General features: G+C 38.4%; 1 long non-coding RNA gene across 1 annotated transcript in view; it reads right to left on the bottom strand.

Annotated features, from left to right (window-relative positions):
• Positions 1-8,892, bottom strand: part of LOC128573846 (uncharacterized) — a 42,605-nt gene extending 33,713 nt beyond the window's left edge. Inside the window, exons 1-2 of the long non-coding RNA XR_008376561.1 lie at positions 8,754-8,892; positions 7,635-7,741 (exon numbers count right to left, since the gene is read on the bottom strand). This is a non-coding gene — a long non-coding RNA (uncharacterized LOC128573846). The remainder of the gene's footprint in view (positions 1-7,634; positions 7,742-8,753) is intronic.
• Between the last annotated feature and the right edge of the window lie 13,258 nt (positions 8,893-22,150).

The raw sequence follows: 22,150 nt of genomic DNA, 5'->3' as shown, positions 1-22,150 counted from the left end.
GGTGCTACCTGGAGTGTTCCTAATTTAGAAGCTCTGCAGTGGGGCCTGGGAATCTGCATTTCCAATCATCTCTGGGGTGCTGCTGGGTGCTGGTTGGCAGACTACCCTTCAGGCAGCACTGTTCTAGGCTGTTCCAGCCAGATGAAGAGACCCATCTCAGCAGCTGTAATGCTCTATCATTTGAGGCTGTGCTATTTTTGTTTGTTTATTTGTTTTTTCAGTTTTTGGCTGGGGCTGGGTTTGAACACGCCACCTCCAGCATATGAGGCCGGTGCCCTACTCCTTTGAGCCACAGGCACCGCCCGAGGCTGTGCTATTTTTAACCAATCTCATATTGCTGGATACTTTGAAGTTCTTTTCATCATCTCAATGCTATACTCACAGCAATCTTAAGATGAAATAGTAAGAAAAGCCACCCTTTTTTTGAGTCCTTTACTAAGGGCCAAACACTGTGAATTATCTTATTTTACTCTTATAGCTCAATCCTATCCTGAAGGTATTAATTACCATTATCCTCATTTTACGGATGAGACAGTTAAATCTCAGAGAAATTGTGATTAATTTAAAGTAATACAACTACTAAATGGTAGAGATGGAGAATCTAAGGAAGATTCATCTGATTCCAGAGCCCAGGGTCTTTCCTGAGTCTCTGCCCATGGAAAATTTTAAATTGGGACAATTAAGGATGAGACACAAATGAATAAGAACAATAAAAACAATTTCCAGAAAAAAAGACAGGAAAGAAATTGATTTAATCAAAAGTTGAAGACTATGCAACTTGCATCCAAGAGGGGCCTGTGTTTAATAATGCCCTGCTGTCACCATCTTGAGATTCTTAATATTTTTAAAAAAATTTTCATTTTGCACTGGGCCCCACAAATTATGTAGCCATTCCTGGAAAGGTTAATTTAGTTTTCAAACTTTAGCTAGCCAAAAGCCTTAGCAATACTTTCATAACCACTAAACTCATTTCCCTACACTGCTCATTCTTCACTGTTCACTGGTATTGGTAGTGGCGGAATGGGTGATGATTTTTGCAATTTTTTATATGCACCCTCCTTTATTTTTACTCTCCAAATGGGTACATTCTTGGATTTATTTTTGTACCTTGAATATATTCAGACAAATATTCATTTGTCAAGAATTAGCATCATTAAGAAGATAAATCTAAAGGGAGATAAAGCAACTTTCTAAAATCAGCTTGAAACATTTTTTTTTTTGTGATGGGGGGGAGTAGGAAAGAAGCATCATTTGTTTTTCTGTGTCTTCTGCCCCACATTGGTAGTATATCACTATTTTAACTATAATTTCCAGTTTATAAAATCTATTCTTACATAAAGCAAAGTAGAGATTCTGAAATTTTGTTACATTAGCTAATTTTCATGTATTTCCCGGGGAGGAAGAATTATTTCCACTTTTATACACTGAAGCTGGGAAAATTCCATTGTGAACGCAGGGCACATCAGCTGTGCCCCAGGGAAGTGTTGCCTTGTGTATTACATATTTCACTCCATAACAATGTTATCCGATTTTATAATTAACATTAAACCTTTATGGGAAAAAGTACCTTGTTATACTAGTTGTTAACCTTTGGATGTATTTAAGGCTCATTTCATAAGGAGCCACATGCTCCTTCATCACCATCCTAAGCAGGCTCTGTTGCTAAGTGTTACGGGATCTGGTAATAAAAGATACATACTCCATGTGGATACCCAACCCCAGGGGCAGAATTAAGGGAGAAATGGGAGCCTTAACTCTTGAATTTCCTGACTTCTGTGGGTTTCATTTGCAATTTCAACATTCCAGTAATATTTCCCTCTCTTGGGCTCACTCTTTTTTTTTTTTTTTATTCTTTATTCCTTAACATCCCCACTTCCTCTCCAGCCCAGATAATAACTATTAAAACATTTGCATTCACTTTCCTACCATATTGAGCTGCATGATGAGATGATAATGTATTAGTTACTACTGATGAAGTTATCACTGGTAAAGTCTGATTATTGCATAAATATCATTAGTTATCACTGATGAAGTCTGATTATTGCATAAATGTATCTGATTCATGCCGCAGGGACACAAATCAGTCTAGTACAAGACATGTACAAGAAAGCACTGGTGAACCTCACAGCTGATTTTCCAAAATGTAAGCAGATGACACTAAGATCTCAAGCTTATATTTAAAGTAAAAATGGAAAATGATTTAAAAATGGCTATTGGAAATTTCTTCCATCATTCCTAAAGAATATATGTGCATGTGTGTTTAATATAAAACAATAATCTTTATGAAAGCTAAATTAGAAAAAAAAAACTAAGCCAGACCAAAACAAGAAATCAAGAGTTTTTACGCTAACAACTGGGCAGGCAAAATATCTGGGTCCTAACACATTCCTAATGGTGAAAGGGGAATAGATGAGGAGAGCTAATGGGTTTCTTCTTATCTTCCAAAAGTTTACTTCTTTCTGTTTTAATATTAAGCATACGAATATTAATTTATATTAATTTTTTGCTTGGATATGAGGACTGGTAGAGTCTCATAAGACAGAAGGTGAGGTTTTAAAGTCAGCACCTGAGCTAAATTTGATTCAAACTTATATTACTATCTTTAACTTGCATTTTTGTAATATTTGTATTCAGAGAGCTAAGACATTCTGATTGCATTTTATCCAACTTTATAGAAAAGTGTAGGGCACCAGCCCCATATGCCGGAGGTGGCGGGTTCAAACCTAGCCCTAGCCAAAAACTGCAAAAAAAAAAGAAAAGTGATTCAATTATATGTGTGGAGCCTAATGTGGTGCTTCCCAAACACCAAGCCTAAATCCCTTGTTGAATCTTAAAATGCAGACCTGGTAGGTTTGAGATAAGATTCTGCAATTGCAACAAGCTTGCAAGCCAGGGTGCTGCTCAGTCTGCAGACTGTACATGGGATAGCCAGACACTAAGGGAATAAAATCGGAAACTGAGAAAGGATCACCCCTGACACCTCCCTTTAGTTCTTTTTTTTGTGTGTGCAAAATGTCTTCATTTCAGTTTCTTCACCTGAAAACAAAATCAGGGTTATATTGATAAGTTTCTTCAAGAAATAAATGTTTAATCTTAGTTGGAGAAGATGTACAGAATACACCTTTAATATGAATATATTTAAGTTACCCTTTAAAATGTATGCATGCAGATCTTCCACTCAATATTAGAACACCACAAAGCAGAAACTGTGAATAACTGTCAATGTACAAATTCTGAGTTGCGGACACTAGAAAACTAAACACACACAGGTAAGAACATCTCCAGTGATGAAATCAACTCCGGATTGGCTATCTTCTGGGAATAATGCTTTCTCTATTACTTTAAAAGAGCTCCGCCAAGCTGAAACTTTATAATCTTATTTAATATAGCCTGCTAAGTATTTATCTTTTAAATTAAAAATCATTTATTTATGTCTACTTCAATCTCTACAATTTAAAAGACCTTGTCCCTATATAAGAGCTCAGCTATGATTTATTCCTCCCAAGCCATGTAATTTCCTTCCAGTATATCAAGGTATTTGGAAGCTAAAGATAGATCTTTTGAATAAAGTAAATTCTGTATCAAAAATATTCTAATATTTCTTCTAATGCCAGGTGCTACCATTTTTCTCTGAAATAGTTCATTCCGTTGGAAGTTATCTGGTCATTGGAGTTTCCTCCTCTTCTGTCATTCTGTAAAAAAATGTCTAATATTTTGCATTACCTAAAACACATCACCAAACTTTGGTAATGTAAGGATTAATATTTTAAAAGTATTAATATTACTTTTATTTTACTCTAGATTAAATTTTTCCATCCACTAAGATAATGAGGAAAAGAATATTATGAATTATAAGGAAATCTAAAATTTAAGTGAACCAATGTAATGAAAATAAACAGTTCTTTCTTTCTGAGGCAAAATAGACTCAGAAGCTCAGAATCTTTCTGTAGAAGAAGCTGCTTTTTTGGTTTCTGCATTCTTCTTTTACTGGAAGGATGGAGACTAGGTCCCTGATGAGGGTGTGGGGAGAGCTAGGGCTGTCGGCATGCTGCGAGTTGAGGGTGAGGCTGCTGACCAGGGTACTGAGGGGAAATTCTCAAAAGCGCAGCTGCCTGCCCACTCTGGTGAGTGTGGAAGATGGACAATGCTTTGCATGCAGCTCTTTCTGTGATGGCGGCCAGTTTGAGTCCAGTGGGCGATTAACAAGGGCAGTTGCTTTTATAGTTGAAACAACAGTAATTTAGAGGAGAATTATAATTTATTATGATTCTCTGTAAGCCTTCCCTGTAGGAAACACTAGTTAATATTTTCTCTTTATGCGATTAAATTAAAATGATGTTAAAAATACTTTTTAGCTCCTGCCTTTCCATAATAATGCTTTATCACTTATGGATAGCTGTTCAGTGCATTATTTTGCTTGGTCCAATACCTTTGCAACATATAATTAAAGAATATCTAGTGCTAACTATAATATTTTCAGAATGGAAATGGCATTTTCAAATACTTTGAAATTAAAACTTTATTTTAATGCTAAAGAGTCCTAGATCATAGTATGCTAAGCCAGTTAATTTTTCATTTATTTCACATCAAAGAAAGCTTGGAAGTAGGTACTGCAGTGATGAAATGAAAGTTCCATAACTCTAACAAGGTCTTGGGCTTGCTCTTTCTTTCTGTTTTACCATCATTAGTACATGGTTTTGTTAAAGTTGCCTCAGAATTGAAAGATGGCTGCCATAGCACCAGCCATAGCATCCATTGTACAGACAGGAAGAAGGAAGAATGGAGAAAAGATTCTTACCAGTTCAGAAGCGCTTTCTGGATAACTGTCTCAGATGTCCCACACAACTTCCTCTTCCATCTTACTACTCATGTTGATCTAGAGAGGCTGGGAAATATTGTTTGTAGCTACCCTCAACAACACAGGAAATTTTGTAAGTAAGAAAGAAGGGAATAGAAATACCGGATAGGCAACTAGTACTCTTACCACCGATGTTTGGTATTTTAATGAAAAATGATGTGATAGAGTGTCTACTCTTAGACAAGGCCATTCAAGATTGTGTTATCTATGGGCAGGGTGGATTTACCTCCAAGAAATAACTGGACACATTCCTGACAGTCATTACAAACAAAAAGAAGGAAAGAGAGAAAGAAAGAAGATTGCAGCTGCTACAATTGTGGCCGAGTGAAAGGTGAACACTTAGGTGTGGCCATTGCAGAATGGTAGACAGAATTGTCCACTCCTTCAGTGCCCCCTGGTGTCCAGAATACTGTAACAAGATAATACAGTTAAGCAGTCAAGAAAGAAACTTGTTGAAAAAGCCCCCTCCATCACAGTTACAGTGCAGCAATGTGTGGTTTTAACTACTAGAAAAATAAAATAAAATAAAATAAAATAAAATAAAATAAAATAAAATAAAAAATACAGTCTGTATCTTACAAAAAGTCATAATGTTCAGGTATATCTTTAGTGTGCTAAGTGATTCTCTTGTCAAAAGAATATTATCTTACATTTAAATCGAGAGTCATTGGTTTTCTTCACCTTTAAATTTATGCCACCTCTTTACCTACACATAAACTCAACTTAAGCCAGATGCAAGGGTATTTTTTATTTTTTTTTAGTTTTCTATAGTCATCCAGAAAGTATTGGTACATGTTTTACACAATTTGCCAGCAGCACTGTCATCCAACAATTGATAAAAATATGTAGCAAAAATAAAGCCCTTGTTATGGGTAGGCACCTGTTGAGCCCTCTGTATTGGTCCTGAAGATCTGGATTCTCCTATGGCCCCAGGCATGTTCCCCAGAAGCAACTTTTAGATCTGAAATCATCAATCCAGACCTGTTTACCCAATTTCCTCTTTTATACAGAGGAAGAAACTGAAGTCACAGAGCAGAAACAAATCCTCTTACAGTCTCATGGGTCAGAGTGGGAACTAGAACCAAAGACTCATCTAGAGTTTGTGTGAACTCCAACTTGCTGCTATTTATAAGCAGACACACATAGGTGTATCTTCTTACCCAAGAGTGTGACTGCTCCATGGGAGGGCTGAGATTCACACTCACAGTCAATGACACATTTGTTCCCAGCTTTGACTATCTGCTACATTACCAATCTCCCTTCCTTTTCTAACGTGAAGAGTTGACCCTTTCCAAACCTCCTTTGATAAAAAAAAAAAAAAAAAAAGGATGGGATCAACCATGAATGCCATTGGTTAGAGCTGTCAATAAGAAAATTACAATTTTTCTTCCACTTGAAATAAACGTTTGTCAATTTAAACTACAGTAGAAGAGTAGTTCACCACACGGGAAGAGGAAGGAGAACCTTTGGAATTTATGTTCAATAAAAGATTCTGCAAGTAGAAGAAAACTCCCGAAACTCTGGTTTTATTGATGCCCATTAACATGAATACTTGAAGTAAGAGTATGAAGCTCTTAAAATCTGCCCTTTCAAAAACGCTAAAAAGTTATGTAGAAAACTGCAAGTACATAACATGAAAATGAACACCTTCTCTTGCTAAACATGTTTTAGGAGCATTGAGAAATTATAAAGAGGAAGGTGAGAGTAATAGAACTTCACCTGGTAATTTTCTGGGGTATAAAGAGGCAGATAAATGGCCCAGGGCTATATAAGAAAAATAAAAAAGAGAAAGAAGGTCAAAACACATTGTTAAATAAAGTATATAACATTCTGCCCTGAATATCTTATTTTGGGTAAGTCTTTTTTACCTTCCCTGACAATCTGATCATATTTAACAGTTTAACAAAATTAAATAATAATAATATCTGTGGATTTACTCAGTAGAAATCTAAAAATAAATGAAATATCTGCTGTACCCATATGATTAGGTGGAAAGTGGGAAAGTGCAATCAGTCTGTGTCTAACTTTAAGTGTAACTTGGTATTGCCTTTGAGGGGATTGTAGAGGAGATTTAGGTTATTTCTACCTGAAAGTCTTCCTTTTTATTATTATTTTTTAAATTTTTTTGCAATTTTTGGCTGGGGCCAGGTTTGAAGCTACCACCTCTGGTATATGAAGCCAGCGCCCTACACCTTTAAGCCACAGGCACCACCCCATTGTTATTTTTTTTTTTAAGACAGGAGGTCTTGCTCTGTTGACTAGGCTGGAGGGCAATGTGTTCATAGGTCACTGCAACCTCAAACTCTGGGCTCAAGTGATATTCCCACCTTAGCCTCCTAATAGCGGGTACTACAGGTATGTGGCAAATACAGGCTCATGCTACCATGCCTGGGTAATTTTTAAGAATATTTTGTAGTGATGAGATTTTGTTGTTTTGCCCAGACTGGTCTGGAATTCCTGGGCTCAAGCATATTTCTTCCAACTAAACTTCCCAAAGTGTTGGGATTACAGGCATGAACCACCAATCTTGGCCACTTTCCTTACCTTAAATCCATTCATAAGTGGTATTTCTATCCTTATTATACTCAAAAGTAGTGAATGGGTGAGTAGAAAATAGAATACTTTACAACTGTTTTCTACATTGAATTATGTTTTTGCTCTCTCAAGTATAATTCACTTGAGAGCTTGTATTTGAAATATAATACTCAGGCCCTCACCCCAACCTACTGAATCAGATTCAACATTTTCAAAATATCCTTGGATGAATTGTACTCACATTAAAGTTGGAGAAGCTGCCCGTGATCTATATAACACTTCTTCACATGAAAATGAAGATGATGAAGCTGATTAACTCATGACTTACATGTTTACTGTGGAAAATATCTGAAAATGTCCAGGAATAAAATTTATGAGAATACCTTTGTGTATATAACATCCTATGAGTCTGGTCGACTTCTCCCCTGTTTTATGCCAACAACTTTTTATTGAAAGGACTTTGGTTTTTTGATTAGCTAATTGACTTATTCACTCTACAAATATTTATTAAACACTCTATGTTCCAGGAATAATAAGAAGATGACGACAGAGCGGGGAGAGGGTAGGAGAAAGGGGAATGGGGGTCACAGTGTATGGTACATCCTGGGGGCAGGACATAATTATAAAAGGGACTTAATCTAACAAATGCAATCAATGCAACTGAATTCTTTGTACCCTCCATGAATTCCAAACAATAAAGAAATAAAACAAAGATAAATTAGAAAAAAAATGATGAAGATATGTCTCTCTCCTTAAAAAATTCAGACTCTGGCTAGGGGAGAAAACTAAATAGTTCAGCTATTCTTCACCATAAGTGGGTCACAGACCTCCTTGAAACTTCTCCAGGAAAACATCCTCAATTGTAGAGAACTCACGGTAGGGCTGGAGACCATGTATACACCTCCTTGAGTAGGTTTTCCAAATCAGCTGCTCACTGCTCACAGTATCTGGAGTTCATGACTCAGTCTAAAACGTATTCTACACCTCCTAAAATCATATATGAAGTCCTATGCTTATGAGCATTTTTCTGGGAGAGGAAAATATAATTTTAACCTGTTTAGTGAAGAAATCTATTTCTTAAAAAGCTAGTCCAGCAGAGTAAGATGGCAGCTGAGTAACAGCTTCCTTGCATCTGGGCACCGTAAGTCTGGGGAGATAGGACTCCAGGCATCTCTGGCTGGTGGGATCTGCCTATCATCACCCCTGAGAGGATACAGGGAGTCAGTGAGAGACTTCTGGACCCCAAGAGGAGGACTAAAACAGTGGAAAACCGGCAAGTGGTCGCATGTGTTAATCCGTCTAAACCCACCCGCAACTGTAAGTTCAGTAGCAGCGAGACTGCAAACCAGAAAGGCCTTACCTGTGAAATGTTTTGGTGTCTTTGGACTTGGCACTCAGCTGAACTGCCTTGGGGAGAGCCTGAGCGGGAGTGCGGAGAACTTTGGCCTTTGTCTAGGGCCCCAGTCTGAGCCGCTGAGCTAGACAGAGCTAATAGTGTTTGGCTCTGGGTCACAGGCAGCCATTGTGAGCGATCTGCCCCAGCAAGCTCCACCCTCAGGGTCACAGAGCTAGAATTGGGTGGCAGCTGGTAACGCAGCTACCAAGTAGCCTAAGGGCGGGGTATGAGCCGCCTTGCAGCCCTAACCCTCGGGGGCAGAGGGAGACCAGTTCTGGCACACAGGGTAAGTGGATAGCCACTTCAGCAGTGATTCCAGCGACAAGCACTTCCCTGAGAAAGCTTCTGCTCAGCAAGTGAACAGGTTCAAAGTGCCTTTTAAGTGGGCTGAAGAGAGATTTAGGGTGTCTACCTGCTGGGGTTTGAGAAACTAGCAGCCTCCAGTTGTATCAGAACTGTGATTAACATCTCATACCCCAGAAGACCACGTGTTGCCCAGACAATATTCAATAACATATACATACTGCTTTGTTTTTGGTAGTGTTTTTTTTTTTTTTTTTTGGTTTGGTTGTTTTTTTTGTTTATTTTGATGTTGTTGATTGTTGTTTTGTTTTTTAAGTTCAATCTTTTCCATACAAATCCTTTGTCTTTCTCAATTTTTCTAGTTTAATTAAAATTTCCCATTGCTGCCTATTTCAATAATTAGAACTTCATTTTTGTTAGTGTTTCTACCGCTATTATTTGGTTTTCCACCCAATTTTATCCCTTAAAGTTTTCTGTTTGCATGTTTTGGTTTGATTTATAACATTTTTGTCTTTCCTCTCTACTTGGTGGAGGTGGGGTACTGTGTCTGATCAGGTTAGCAAAGAGCTGCTGACCTCAAGGGAACCACCTAACTGGGCACCCCCAGAAGGTGGATTTTTTTTTTAAGGTTGTGTCAAAGTACCCTATTGTACACCTATATTGCTCTGTCTCCCTCATTCTGTGCCTCTCTTCTTTTTGTCAATATTCCTTTTACCTACCCCCTCTACTTTCTCTATTTTTCTTTTTTTTTCTTTTCACTCGGTCCTCCTTTCTTTCATCCCTTTTTTGCTCTTCAACCTTCTCGCCCTTGTGGTCCTGTAACCCTTAGTACACAGGTACGAGAACTTAAAGAGCAAAAGGAAGTGAAAGGAAAATTAGGGCAAGGAAACAGATAAAAGAAATCACTCATGAGGAAGAATCAGCAGAAAACTCCAGGCAACATGAAGAACCAGTCCAGAACAACTCTGCCAAGGGACCATGAGGTAGCTACTGCAGAGGATTCCACCTATAAAGAAATGTTAGGAATGACAGAAAGGGAATTTAGAATACACATGTTGAAAACAATGAAAGAAATGATGGAAACAATGAAGGAAACTGCTAATAAAGTGGAAAATAACCAAAAGGAAATTCAAAAACAGAATCAAATAAGAGATGAATGATATGAAGAATATAAAAAGGATATAGCAGAGCTGAAGGAACTGAAACAGTCAATTAGGGAACTTAAAGATGCAATGGAAAGTATCAGCAACAGGTTAGACCATGCAGAAGAAAGAATTTCAGAGGTAGAAGACAAAGTTTTTGAGATAACTCAGATAGTAAAAGAGGCAGAAAAGAAGAGAGAGAAAGCAGAACGTTCACTGTCAGAATTATGGGACTATATGAAGCGTTCCAACATACGAGTTATAGGAATTCCAGAAGGGGAAGAAGAATGCCCCAGAGGAATGGAAGCCATACTAGAGAATATTATAAAAGAAAATTTCCCAAATATCACCAAAGATTCTGACAAACTGCTTTCAGAGGGCTATCGGACCCCAGGTCGCCTCAACTCTAACCGAGCTTCTCCAAGACACATTGTGATGAACCTGTCCAAAGTCAAGACAAAAGAAAAGATTCTGCAAGCTGCCAGGAGTAAGCGCCAGTTGACCTACAGGGGCAAATCCATCATAGTGACGGCAGACTTATCTAGTGGAACTTTCCAAGCAAGAAGGCAATGGTCATCTACCTTTAATCTACTTAAACAGAACAATTTCCAGCCCAGAATTCTGTACCCTGCTAAGCTAAGCTTAAAATTTGACAGAGAAATCAAATCATTTACGGATATACAAATGTTGAGGAAATGCGCCAGAAAAAGACCAGCTCTACAGGAAATACTTCAACCTGTTCTGCACACTGACCACCACAATGGATCAGCAGCAAAGTAAGAACTCAGAAATTAAAGGACAGAACCTAACCTCCACACTGATGCAAAAGATAAAACTAAGCAATGGACTCTTATGAAATAAGACAAATAGAATACTACCACACTTATCAATTATCTCAATAAATGTTAATGGCTTGAATTCCCCACTGAAGAGACATAGATTGGTTGACTGGATTAAAAAACACAAGCCATCCATTTGCTGGCTGCAAGAAACACACGTGGCTTCAAAAGACAAATTAAAGCTCCGAGTCAAGGGTTGGAAGACAATTTTTCAGGCAAATGGAATTCAGAAGAAAAGAGGAGTTGCAATCTTATTTTCAGATACATGTGGATTTAAAGCAACTAAAGTCAAAAAAGACAAAGATGGTCATTTTATATTGGTCAAGGGAAAAATACAACAAGAAGACATTTCAATTCTAAATATTTATGCACCCAATATAAATGCTCCCAGATTCTTGAAACAGACCTTACTCAGTCTGAGCAATATGATATCTGATAATACCATAATAACAGGGGACCTTAACACTCCTCTTACAGAGCTGGACAGATCCTCTAAACAGAAATTAAACAAGGATATAAGAGATTTAAATGAGACCCTAGAACAACTGTGCTTGATAGACGCATATAGAACACTCCATCCCAAAGATGAAGAATATACATTCTTCTCATCACCCCATGGAACATTCTCCAAAATTGATCATATCCTGGGACACAAAACAAATATCAACAGAATCAAAAGAATTGAAATTTTACCTTGTATCTTCTCAGACCATAAGGCACTAAAGGTGGAACTCAACTCTAACAAAAATGCTCGACCCCACCCAAAGGCATGGAAATTAAACAATCTTCTGTTGAATAACAGATGGGTGCAGGAAGAAATAAAACAGGAAATCATTAACTTCCTTGAGCATAACAACAATGAAGACACAAGCTACCAAAACCTCTGGGATACTGCAAAAGCAGTTTTGAGAGGAAAATGCATCACTTTAGATGCCTACATTCAAAAAACAGAAAGAGAGCACATCAACAATCTCACAAGAGATCTTATGGAATTGGAAAAATAAGAACAATCTAAGCCTAAACTCAGTAGAAGAAAAGAAATATCCAAAATCAAATCAGAGATCAATGAAATTGAAAACAAAAGAATCATTCAGAAAATTAATGAAACAAGGAGTTGGTATTTTGAAAAAATAAATAAAATAGATAAACCATTGGCCATACTAACGAGGAATAGAAAAGTAAAATCTCTAGTAACCTCAATCAGAAATGATAAAGGGGAAATAACAACAAATCCCACAGACAGACAAGAGATCATCTCTGAATACTACCAGAAACTCTATGCCCAGAAATTTGACAGTGTGAAAGAAATGGATCAATATTTGGAATCACACCCTCTCCCTAGACTCAGCCAGGAAGAAATAGAGCTCCTGAACAGACCAATTTCGAGCACTGAGATCAAAGAAACAATAAAAAATCTTCCAACCAAAAATTGCCCTGGTCCCGATGGCTTCACACCAGAATTCTGTCAACCCTTCAAGGAAGAGCTTATTCCTGTACTGCAGAAATTATTCCAAAAAATTGAGGAAGAAGGAATCTTCCCCAACACATTCTATGAAGCAAACATCACCCTGATACCAAAACCAGGAAAAGACCCAAACAAAAAGGAGAATTTCAGACCAATCTCACTCATGAATATAGATACAAAAACTCTCAACAAAATCCTAGCCAATAGATTACAGCTTATCATCAAAAAAGTCATTCATCATGATCAAGTAGGCTTCATCCCAGGGATGCAAGACTGGTTTAACATACACAAGTCTATAAACGTTATCCACCATATTAACAGTGGCAAAAATAAAGATCACATGATCCTCTCAATAGATGCAGAAAAGCATTTGATAAAATCCAGCATCCTTTTCTAATTAGAACACTGAAGAGTATAGGCATAGGTGGCACATTTCTAAAACTGATTGAAGCTATCTATGACAAACCCACAGCCAATATTTTACTGAATGGAGTAAAACTGAAAGCTTTTGCTCTTAGAACTGGAACCAGACAAGGTTGTCCTCTGTCACCTTTACTATTCAAAATAGTGCTGGAAGTTCTAGCCAATACAATTAGGCAAGACAAGGAAATAAAGGGAATCCAAATGGGAGCAGAGGAGGTCAAACTCTCCCTCTTTGCGGACGACATGATTCTATACTTAGAGAACCCCAAAGACTCAACCACAAGACTCCTAGAAGTCATCAAAAAATACAGTAATGTTTCAGGATATAAAATTAGTGTCCACATGTCAGTAGCCTTTGTATACACCAATAACAGTCAAGATGAGAAGCTAATTAAGGACACAACTCCCTTCACCATAGTTTCAAAGAAAATGAAATACATAGGAGTATACCTAACGAAGGAGGTGAAGGACCTCTATAAAGAAAACTATGAAATCCTCAGAAAGGAAACAGCAGAGAATATTAACAAATGGAAGAACATACCATGCTCATGGATGGGAAGAATCAACATCGTTAAAATGTCTATACTTCCCAAAGCAATCTCCCTATTCAATACCATTCCTATCAAAATACCAACATCGTACTTTCAAGATTTGGAAAAAATGATTCTGCGTTTTGTATGGAACCGGAAAAAACCACGTATAGCTAAGGCAGTTCTCTGTAACAAAAATAAAGCTGGGGGCATCAGCATACCAGATTTTAGTCTGTACTACAAAGCCATAGTGCTCAAGACAGCATGGTACTGGCACAAAAACAGAGACATAGACACTTGGAATCGAATTGAAAACCAAGAAATGAAACTAACATTTTACAACCACCTAATCTTTGATAAACCAAACAAGAACATACCTTGGGGGAAAGACTCCCTATTCAATAAATGGTGTTGGGAGAACTGGATATCCACATGTAAAAGACTGAAACTGGACCCACACCTTTCCCCACTCACAAAAATTGATTCAAGATGGATAAAGGACTTAAATTTAAGGCATGAAACAATAAAAATTCTCAAAGAAAGCATAGGAAAAACACTGGACGATATTGGCCTGGGGAAAGACTTTATGAAGAATACTGCCATGGCAATTGCAACAACAACAAAAATAAACAAATGGGACTTCATTAAACTGAAAAGCTTCTGTACAGCTAAGGAGACAATAACCAAAGAGACAACCTACACAATGGGAAAGGATATTTGCATATTTTCAATCAGACAAAAGCTTGATAACTAGGATCTATGGAGAATTCAAATTAATCCACATGAAAAAAGCCAACAATCCCATATATCAATTGGCAAGAGACACGAATAGAACTTTCTCTAAAGACGACAGACGAATGGCTAACAAACACATGAAAAAATGTTCATCATCTCTATATATTAGAGAAATGCAAATCGAAACAACCCTGAGATATCATCTAACCCCAGTAAGAATGGCCCACATCACAAAATCTCAAAACTGCAGATGCTGGCATGGATGTGGAGAGAAGGGAACACTTTTACACTGCTGGTGGGACTGCAAACTAGTACAACCTTTCTGGAAGGAGGTATGGAGAAACCTCAAAGCACTCAAGCTAAACCTCTCATTTGATCCTGCAATCCCAGTACTGGGCATCTACCCAGAAGGAAAAAAATCCTTTTATCATAAGGACATTTGTACTAGACTGTTTATTGCAGCTCAATTTACAATCGTCAAAATGTGGAAACAACCTAAATGCCCACCAACGCAGGAATGGATTAACAAGCTGTTGTATATGTATACCATAGAATACTATTCAGCCATTAAAAAAAATGGAGACTTTACATCCTTCATATTAACCTGGATAGACGTGGAAGACATTATTCTTAGTAAAGCATCACAAGAATGGAGAAGCATGAATCCTATGTACTCAATTTTGATATGAGGACAATTAATAACAATTATGGTATTGGGGGGGGAACAGAAAGAGGGAAGGAGGGAGTGGGGTGGGGCCTTGGTGTGTCACACTTTATGGGGGCAAGACATGATTGCAAGAGTGACTTTACCTAAGAATTGCAATCAGTGTAACCTGGCTTATTGTACCCTCAATGAATCCCCAACAATAAAAAAAAAAAAAAAAGCAAGTCCAGTAGGTAATAATAATTTTGAAGGTTTAAATAAGTTTCTGCAATTTAGAATAGTCTTCACATGTCGCATCTTTAGTGACAGATGTGAGCAGATAAGCTGGAGATTCAGAAGTGCAGTTAGCTTTGCTGTCAAATCTCCTTTTCTTACATATTAAGCAGTAGGCCTGTCCTTGAGGGACCCTTCTTTCCCAGGCCTACTAACGTTACGAGTGTTTCTGGAGGTGTGTTCTGACTCCTAAGTCATCTCCCTCCCTGCGCATCACCAGGAGGCCACTTGGATCCTTAAGCAGCAGCCTCCCAGGTTTCTTGCAGCAGGTGGGCAGAGTAGATCCACCCTGAGAACCTTTATGACCATGAAGAAAGAAAAGAATAAAAGGGAGAGAGAGGGGAGGAAGTTTGCTTTCACCAGAGGAAGCAAATGCATGGCCATGACATTCTTTTTCACAATAGTACTAACAATTTTATATTTTAAAACAGTGTTCTGCGAGTGCAGCTGAGATGTGGGCAAGCTTTTCCCTTGAATAGGGTAAATTAAAACATAATGCGAAGTTTCACTAAATAGGGTTATTTAAAAAAGAGGCTCAGCATGCCTAAGATAACCTGATTAACAAAGCTTCCGCTGTATTTCACAGTGTTGGTATTTCAAAATACAGGTCTTTGAATTCCCTTTTTCTTAAGAATCTTGGTTATTCTCACAAACATGAGCAACTTTTATATACTTGATACTTAGTGCTTTAAAATATTTTTTATTTTGTCTTTAAGGGAAAGATACATGAAGCGGGAAATGTGCTAAAATATACCTATTTTGCCCTTTAATACTAAGTTTGAGCTGTAATCTCAATAACATACATGGATAGCACTAAGGAACATTCTAGGTTAGTAAAAGGTGTCATGCAACTTCCTTGAAACTGTATTTCTTCTCATATTATTAAAACATGGGAAATTTATGTTTTTCTTTTCTTCCGAGCGGAGTGTTTGTGGATTGTTTTAAAATGTAAGTCATGGTTTCTTCTTATTTTTTTAAAGCTGGAACTCAAGCCTGAATTCTCATTTTAATTTACCTAATAGTAATAATTCACTATAATTGAATCTTTTAATTGAGAAATACCAGAGCCCTTTACAAGCATTAATTAATGCTCCTGCTTCACAATGCGGTAGGTAAGTGTTAGCCTTGCTTTAAAAATAGAGAACTTAAAGAACAGGGTTAAGTGACTTGCCTAAGGCCACCCAGAAAGCCAGGTGGTGGAAGGCCTAAACAAACTACCCATTCTTAGCTCTGGGCAGAGACTCAGCCCCTTGGTTCTCAAGGACTTCATTTCTTCTTACGTGGAATAAGAAAAGAAAAAAATGCGGAGATCTCCTAATTTTCATTTCTTTGCTTTGTAGATGAAGGAATTGAGTCGGAGAGCAGTGATAGGACTTCATGATCCAGATTTAATATGTTCGTTCATTCATTCATTGAACAAACATTCATTGAGCACTTATTGCATACAGCTGTGCTTAAATTCTGCAAACAGATCAAACAAAACAAAGTCCCTTTTCCTGAGTAGTTTATACTCATGGCAACAGGAGGAAGATGATAGTAAACAAATAGATAAATATACATTGTACTTTATTAGGTTGTAATAAGTGTTTTAGAAGAAATGGCCCCCCCAGAAAAGTAGAAGAAGAAGGGCTGGTGGGGAGGCTGTTGCTACTTTTTTTATGTGATGTGCAATAAGGATTGCATTGATTACATGATATTTGAGTGGGGACATGAAGTGAAGTATAAATCATGGAGACAGCTGGAGACACAGGTGTCCACGCATCAGAAACGGCACTTGCAAAAGCCCAGAGGTAGGAGAACATCTGACTTCTTTGAAGAACAGGGAGGAATCCAACATGGATTTATTTTATATAGCAAGGATTCTGGAGGTTAGTAGAATAGGACTGGTCTAGTGGCTCAGAGATAAAAGTCCTGAGCTCAGGCAGCATCCATAGTTTAGTGGGGAGGACGCTGGCCACATATACCCATGCTGGTGGGTTCAAATCCAGCCTGGGCCAGCTAAACAACAATGACAACTGCAACAACAACAACAAATAGCCGGGAGCTGTGGTGGGCACCTGTAATCCCAGCTACTTGGGAGGCTGAGGCAAGAGAATCATTTTAAGCCCAGGAGTTGGAGTTGCTCTGAGCTGTGACGCCATAGCACTTTACTGAGGGTGACATAGTGAGACTCTGTCCCCTCCAAAAAAGTCCTAAGCTCTTCGTATCTTCCTCCTTTGCTGTTCCTACTGTGTCGTCTTGGCATCATTGTGCTGATTATTTTATAGTCACAAGGGGCTGCTCAGCTCTGGGCGCTGCATCTTCATAGCAGAGTCACATTCACACGGGTAGTCATCGGGGGAAGATACTCATCACATGTTCTCTTTTTTTTTCCATTGAAGGACAGCCTCCAACAAATATCCTCTCAGCACTCATCAGTCAGTGCAGTGCCACATGACACTTCCAAATCCGTCTGCTTCATTGTCAAGGAGCAAAGGATTACCTTGCCTGTCACAGAGCAATAATGAGTCATCCCTGGCAAATGGGAGGAGACTGCACTCCCTAGGATCAAGGTCTCTTTACACCTTCTTGAATACACATCAGGATTTTTTTGTCAGGTAAAAAGTGTACTTGTGTTTGAGTGGAGAGCATGGGGCAGGAGTGACAGTTGGATAGGAGAGCATCGGAATGAATACTTTAGATCCTGTAGTCTGGACTGGCTTTTCTGGACCTGATATTTATTCTGTGACCTGACTTTCCCAAAGGAAAAGGAGTCTTGTCTTTGTTGGAGGAACAAAGTATATTCATGATGGCTGGGAGTGACAGGAGATGAGGTTGACAAATAGGCAGGAACCAGATTCAGAGTGGGGAGCTTAGGTGCAACGGAAGATGTTAAGTACAAGAATGATTTATGTTTTCAGAAAGATAGTTCTGAGTGCTGAGTGGTTAATAGATGGCAAGAGGAAAAGCAGAGATGGGTTATTAGACTACTTCAGGTATCTAATCAGCAAAGGGTGGAAGCTAGGATGATATGGTACCCAACCTCCACAATTACTGCAATGATTTCCCCTTCCTGGTATTTACACCTTTGGGAAGTCATCTCTCGCATTTTATCAGGGTTAGTCAATGTAACCAACAGAATCTGGCAGGATTGATGGTCTGTCACTTCTGAGATTAAGTTATAAAATTCTATGGTTTCCATCTTTGTCTCTTTCTTTTATCTCTTGCGCTGGGAGAAACAAGCTACAATGCCACCTTAAGGAAAGTCTGTGTAATCAGGAACTGAAGTCTCCAGTTAACAGGCAGCAAAAAATGTCGGCCTGCCAAGAAGGACACAAGTGACCCAGAAGGAGATCCTTCCCCAGCAGAGATGACTGCAGGGCTGGCTGACAGGTGGACTGCAACCTCACAGGAGACCCTGGGAAAGAACCATCCAGAAGAGTTCTTCCCACATTCCTGACCCTCAGAAACTCTGTGCCATAATAAACACTTATTGTTTTAATCCATTATGTTTCAGATTAATTTATTACTCACCAGTAGATGACTGCTACAGGTGGTAGCAGTGAAGATGGAGAGAATCAGGCTTTTTAGAGAATTCAATGCCTGTGAACACAACAAAAATTTCAGATGGATTTTGTATGAGAAGTGAGAAAATGTGTGATTAAAATTAGCTCCCAGATTTTTCACATGAACAACAAGGGGGATTTTAATACCTTTTATTGAAATAAGGGGATTTAGATCCAAGGGTGATTTGGGGTAGGAAGTGTACGGAAACAAGGATTTTGCTTTGGGCCATGTTAGGTTTGAGAGTCTTGATTATTTGTGCTATGACTCCAATGTTAGGAAGAGAAATCAGGAGTGGAGAAATAGATTTAAAGATCTATAAAATAGATTTAAAGATCTATTTAAAGGCTGTGGAACTGGATGAGATAACCTAGAGGACATGTATACAGACTCATTCAACTCTGCTGTTCTTATTGTGAGCATCAATCAGGGAAGGAAATATCTATATTAAAACACAGCTCACTTTGCATACTAAAACTGAAAATGGGAATAGATGTGTTAAGTTGCCCATGCTGGGCTTATTCATACTAGACATTCATACTGAAGACATTTTTAACCTCTTTATGGTGTGGCATTTATGCACTGTGGGTCCGTGTTAAGACTATCACGGGTATCTTAACTCTTGAACTTCCTGACAGTTGGTATATTTTTATTTGAAACTTTCCTATTGTATGACCATAAATTTACAAGTTAAACGTGCACAGCTATGCATAGTGACTTCCAATGTATTTGAATTTTCAAGGAAGCATATAATATGGTGTTGGCTATTTATGAGTGTGGAGAAGTCTAAGGAACTGTATTTCCATTTCATATTCCATAGAAAGTTATAGCTTTGGATGGGCCTGTAAAAAATAGATTTTCTTAACTTCTAACAACTTGCTTACCCAGAATTTTTCTGGGAAGGCTGTTGACCTATATACTTCGGAGGTCGCTTTTATGAATCATGTGGCCCCACAGAACCTGGTCCATCCCAGGTGCCTTGAATCAAACAGAAGGCTTTATCTCTTGCCTTGAGTGTTTGCTTAAGGAAAACTAAAGGCAATCTTCTATTTGAGGTCAAGTTCTATCACATTGAAAACTTATCGTCTAGATTAGTACAGCACATCTCTGGTGGTCATAAGGATATATGCCCAGCATGGTCATAAGGATACATGCCCAGCATACTCTATAGAGAGAAAGAAAAGGGCAGATCACTGAATCTTTTGTATTGATGAATCACAGGACTGAAACATACTGGAACTTCATGAAGTTTGAGTAAAAGATCACACTTGCTTTCTTGACCTTTCTGTCTCTACCCTAGGGAATGAAGATTTTTGATGTAGCCCTAAGTTCACAATCTGTGCTTCCCATAAAAATACCCACCACTCCCCAGCCCTGCATGTCCATCATTATAAGTCACCAGCAGGTGGCAACAGCGAGTATGACACAGTGGAAAACCCCAGGGGCCGAATCCTGCAGATGACTAGGAATGGAAGGGTTGACATGCCACTGTATACAGTGTATGCAGAAAGGAAACAACTGCTATTAATTTTAAGTTATAAGTGCTTTGATACTCTGTTCTACCTCTTCAAAAGCCCATTTTATTTCTTTTGCAAAAATTGGTTTAGACCACCGGGCAAAATTCTATTAAAGAGAGGTCCTCTGAACAGTAGGTCTTTTCCTCTATATCAAGGACAGGGTAGTTTGCCCTTGTTTATTAAAGAGTTTTCATTTTCTGACTTGTCTGCCCCTTTTGGCCTCTTAAAAACAACTCTAAAAGAAAGTGGCAAAGAACAATTTTACTAAAAGACTTAGCAACAGCCAACTAATTTCACCCCATTGTGGGGATATCTGAAAGCTAAAGAGGATGATTGGGTTGTTGGCCAATATGGAGGAACAGTAGACCCCACCGGGTTTTCAAACTTGCAGCAGCTATGGTCAGAGGGATTTCCTGGCATTGACCACCATCTAGTTGGCCAAGAGGAGTCCCATTTCTTTGTGGTTGTCAACTCAAAAACAAGGAATTGTCCCCTGCAATGGCCTTTGTGTAATTTCAGAACTAGTCTCAAGACAGATACAAGGTGACAGAGCAGGTGTGCCTGGGCACCTTGTGCATATAATGAGAAACTCAAGCTCTCTTCTGGGTCCAAGGAGCAAGGTTGTTTGAGGAAAGCTCATCTGGGGAGTGAGTGGTCTTGAAAGAACATCTGCTCCAGAGGCGTGCATACCCACCTTTGTAGGCTGTGGTTGAGATAAGAGCCCCAAATGGGTAAGGATGCACTTGTTCTGTACTTGAGTCTACTCTGACTGAATAATTACTTTTATTTATTTATTTATTTATTTATTTATTTATTTATTTATTTATTGTTGGGGATTAATTGAGGGTACAATAAGCCAGGTTACATTGATTGCAATTGTTAGGCAAAGTCCCTCTTGCAATCATGTCTTGCTCCCATAAAGTGTGACACACACCAAGGCCCCACGCCCCTCCCTCCGTCCCTCTTTCTGCTTTTCCTCCCTCTCCCTATAACCTTAATTGTCATTAATTGTCCTCATATCAAAATTGAGTACATAGGATTCATGCTTCTCCATTCTTGTGATGCTTTACTAAGAATAATGTCTTCCAATTCCATCCAGGTTAATACGAAGGATGTAAAGTCTCCATTTTTTTAAATAGCTGAATAGTATTATATGGTGTACATATACCACAGCTTGTTAATCCATTCCTGGGTTGGTGGGCATTTAGGCTGTTTCCGCATTTTGGCGATTGTAAATTGAGCTGCAATAAACAGTCTAGTACAAGTGTCCTTATGATAAAAGGATTTTTTTCCTTCTGGGTAGATGCTCAGTACTGGGATTGCAGGATCAAATGGGAGGTCTAGCTTGAGTGCTCTGAGGTTTCTCCATACTTCCTTCTAGAAAGGTTGTACTAGTTTGCAGTCCCACCAGCACTGTAAAAGTGTTCCTTTCTCTCCACATCCACGCCAGCATCTGCAGTTTTGAGATATTGTGATGTGGGCCATTCTCACTGGGGTTAGATGGTATCTCAGGGTTGTTTTGATTTGCATTTCTCTAATATATACAGATGATGAACATTTTCTCATGTGTTTGTTAGCCATTCGTCTGTCATCTTTAGAGAAGGTTCTATTCATGTCTCTTGCCCATTGATATAAGGGATTGTTGGCTTTTTTCATGTGGATTAATTTGAGTTCTCTATAGATCCTAGTTATCAAGCTTTTTTCTGATTGAAAATATGCAAATATCCTTTCCCATTGTGTAGGTTGTCTCTTTGCTTTGGTTATTGTCTCTTTAGCTGTACAGAAGCTTTTCAGTTTAATGAAGTCCCATTTGTTTATTTTTGTTGTTGTTGTTATTGCCATGGAAGTCTTCTTCATGAAGTCTTTCCCCAGGCCAATATCTTGCAGTGTTTTTCCTATGCTTTCTTTGAGGATTTTTATTGTTTCA

The sequence above is a fragment of the Nycticebus coucang genome, chromosome 21 (genome assembly GCF_027406575.1).
Source record: "Nycticebus coucang isolate mNycCou1 chromosome 21, mNycCou1.pri, whole genome shotgun sequence".
NCBI classification, from domain to species: domain Eukaryota; kingdom Metazoa; phylum Chordata; class Mammalia; order Primates; family Lorisidae; genus Nycticebus; species Nycticebus coucang.
Note: the sequence above shows the minus strand (reverse complement) of the source record. Positions and strands in the feature narration are given on the sequence as shown.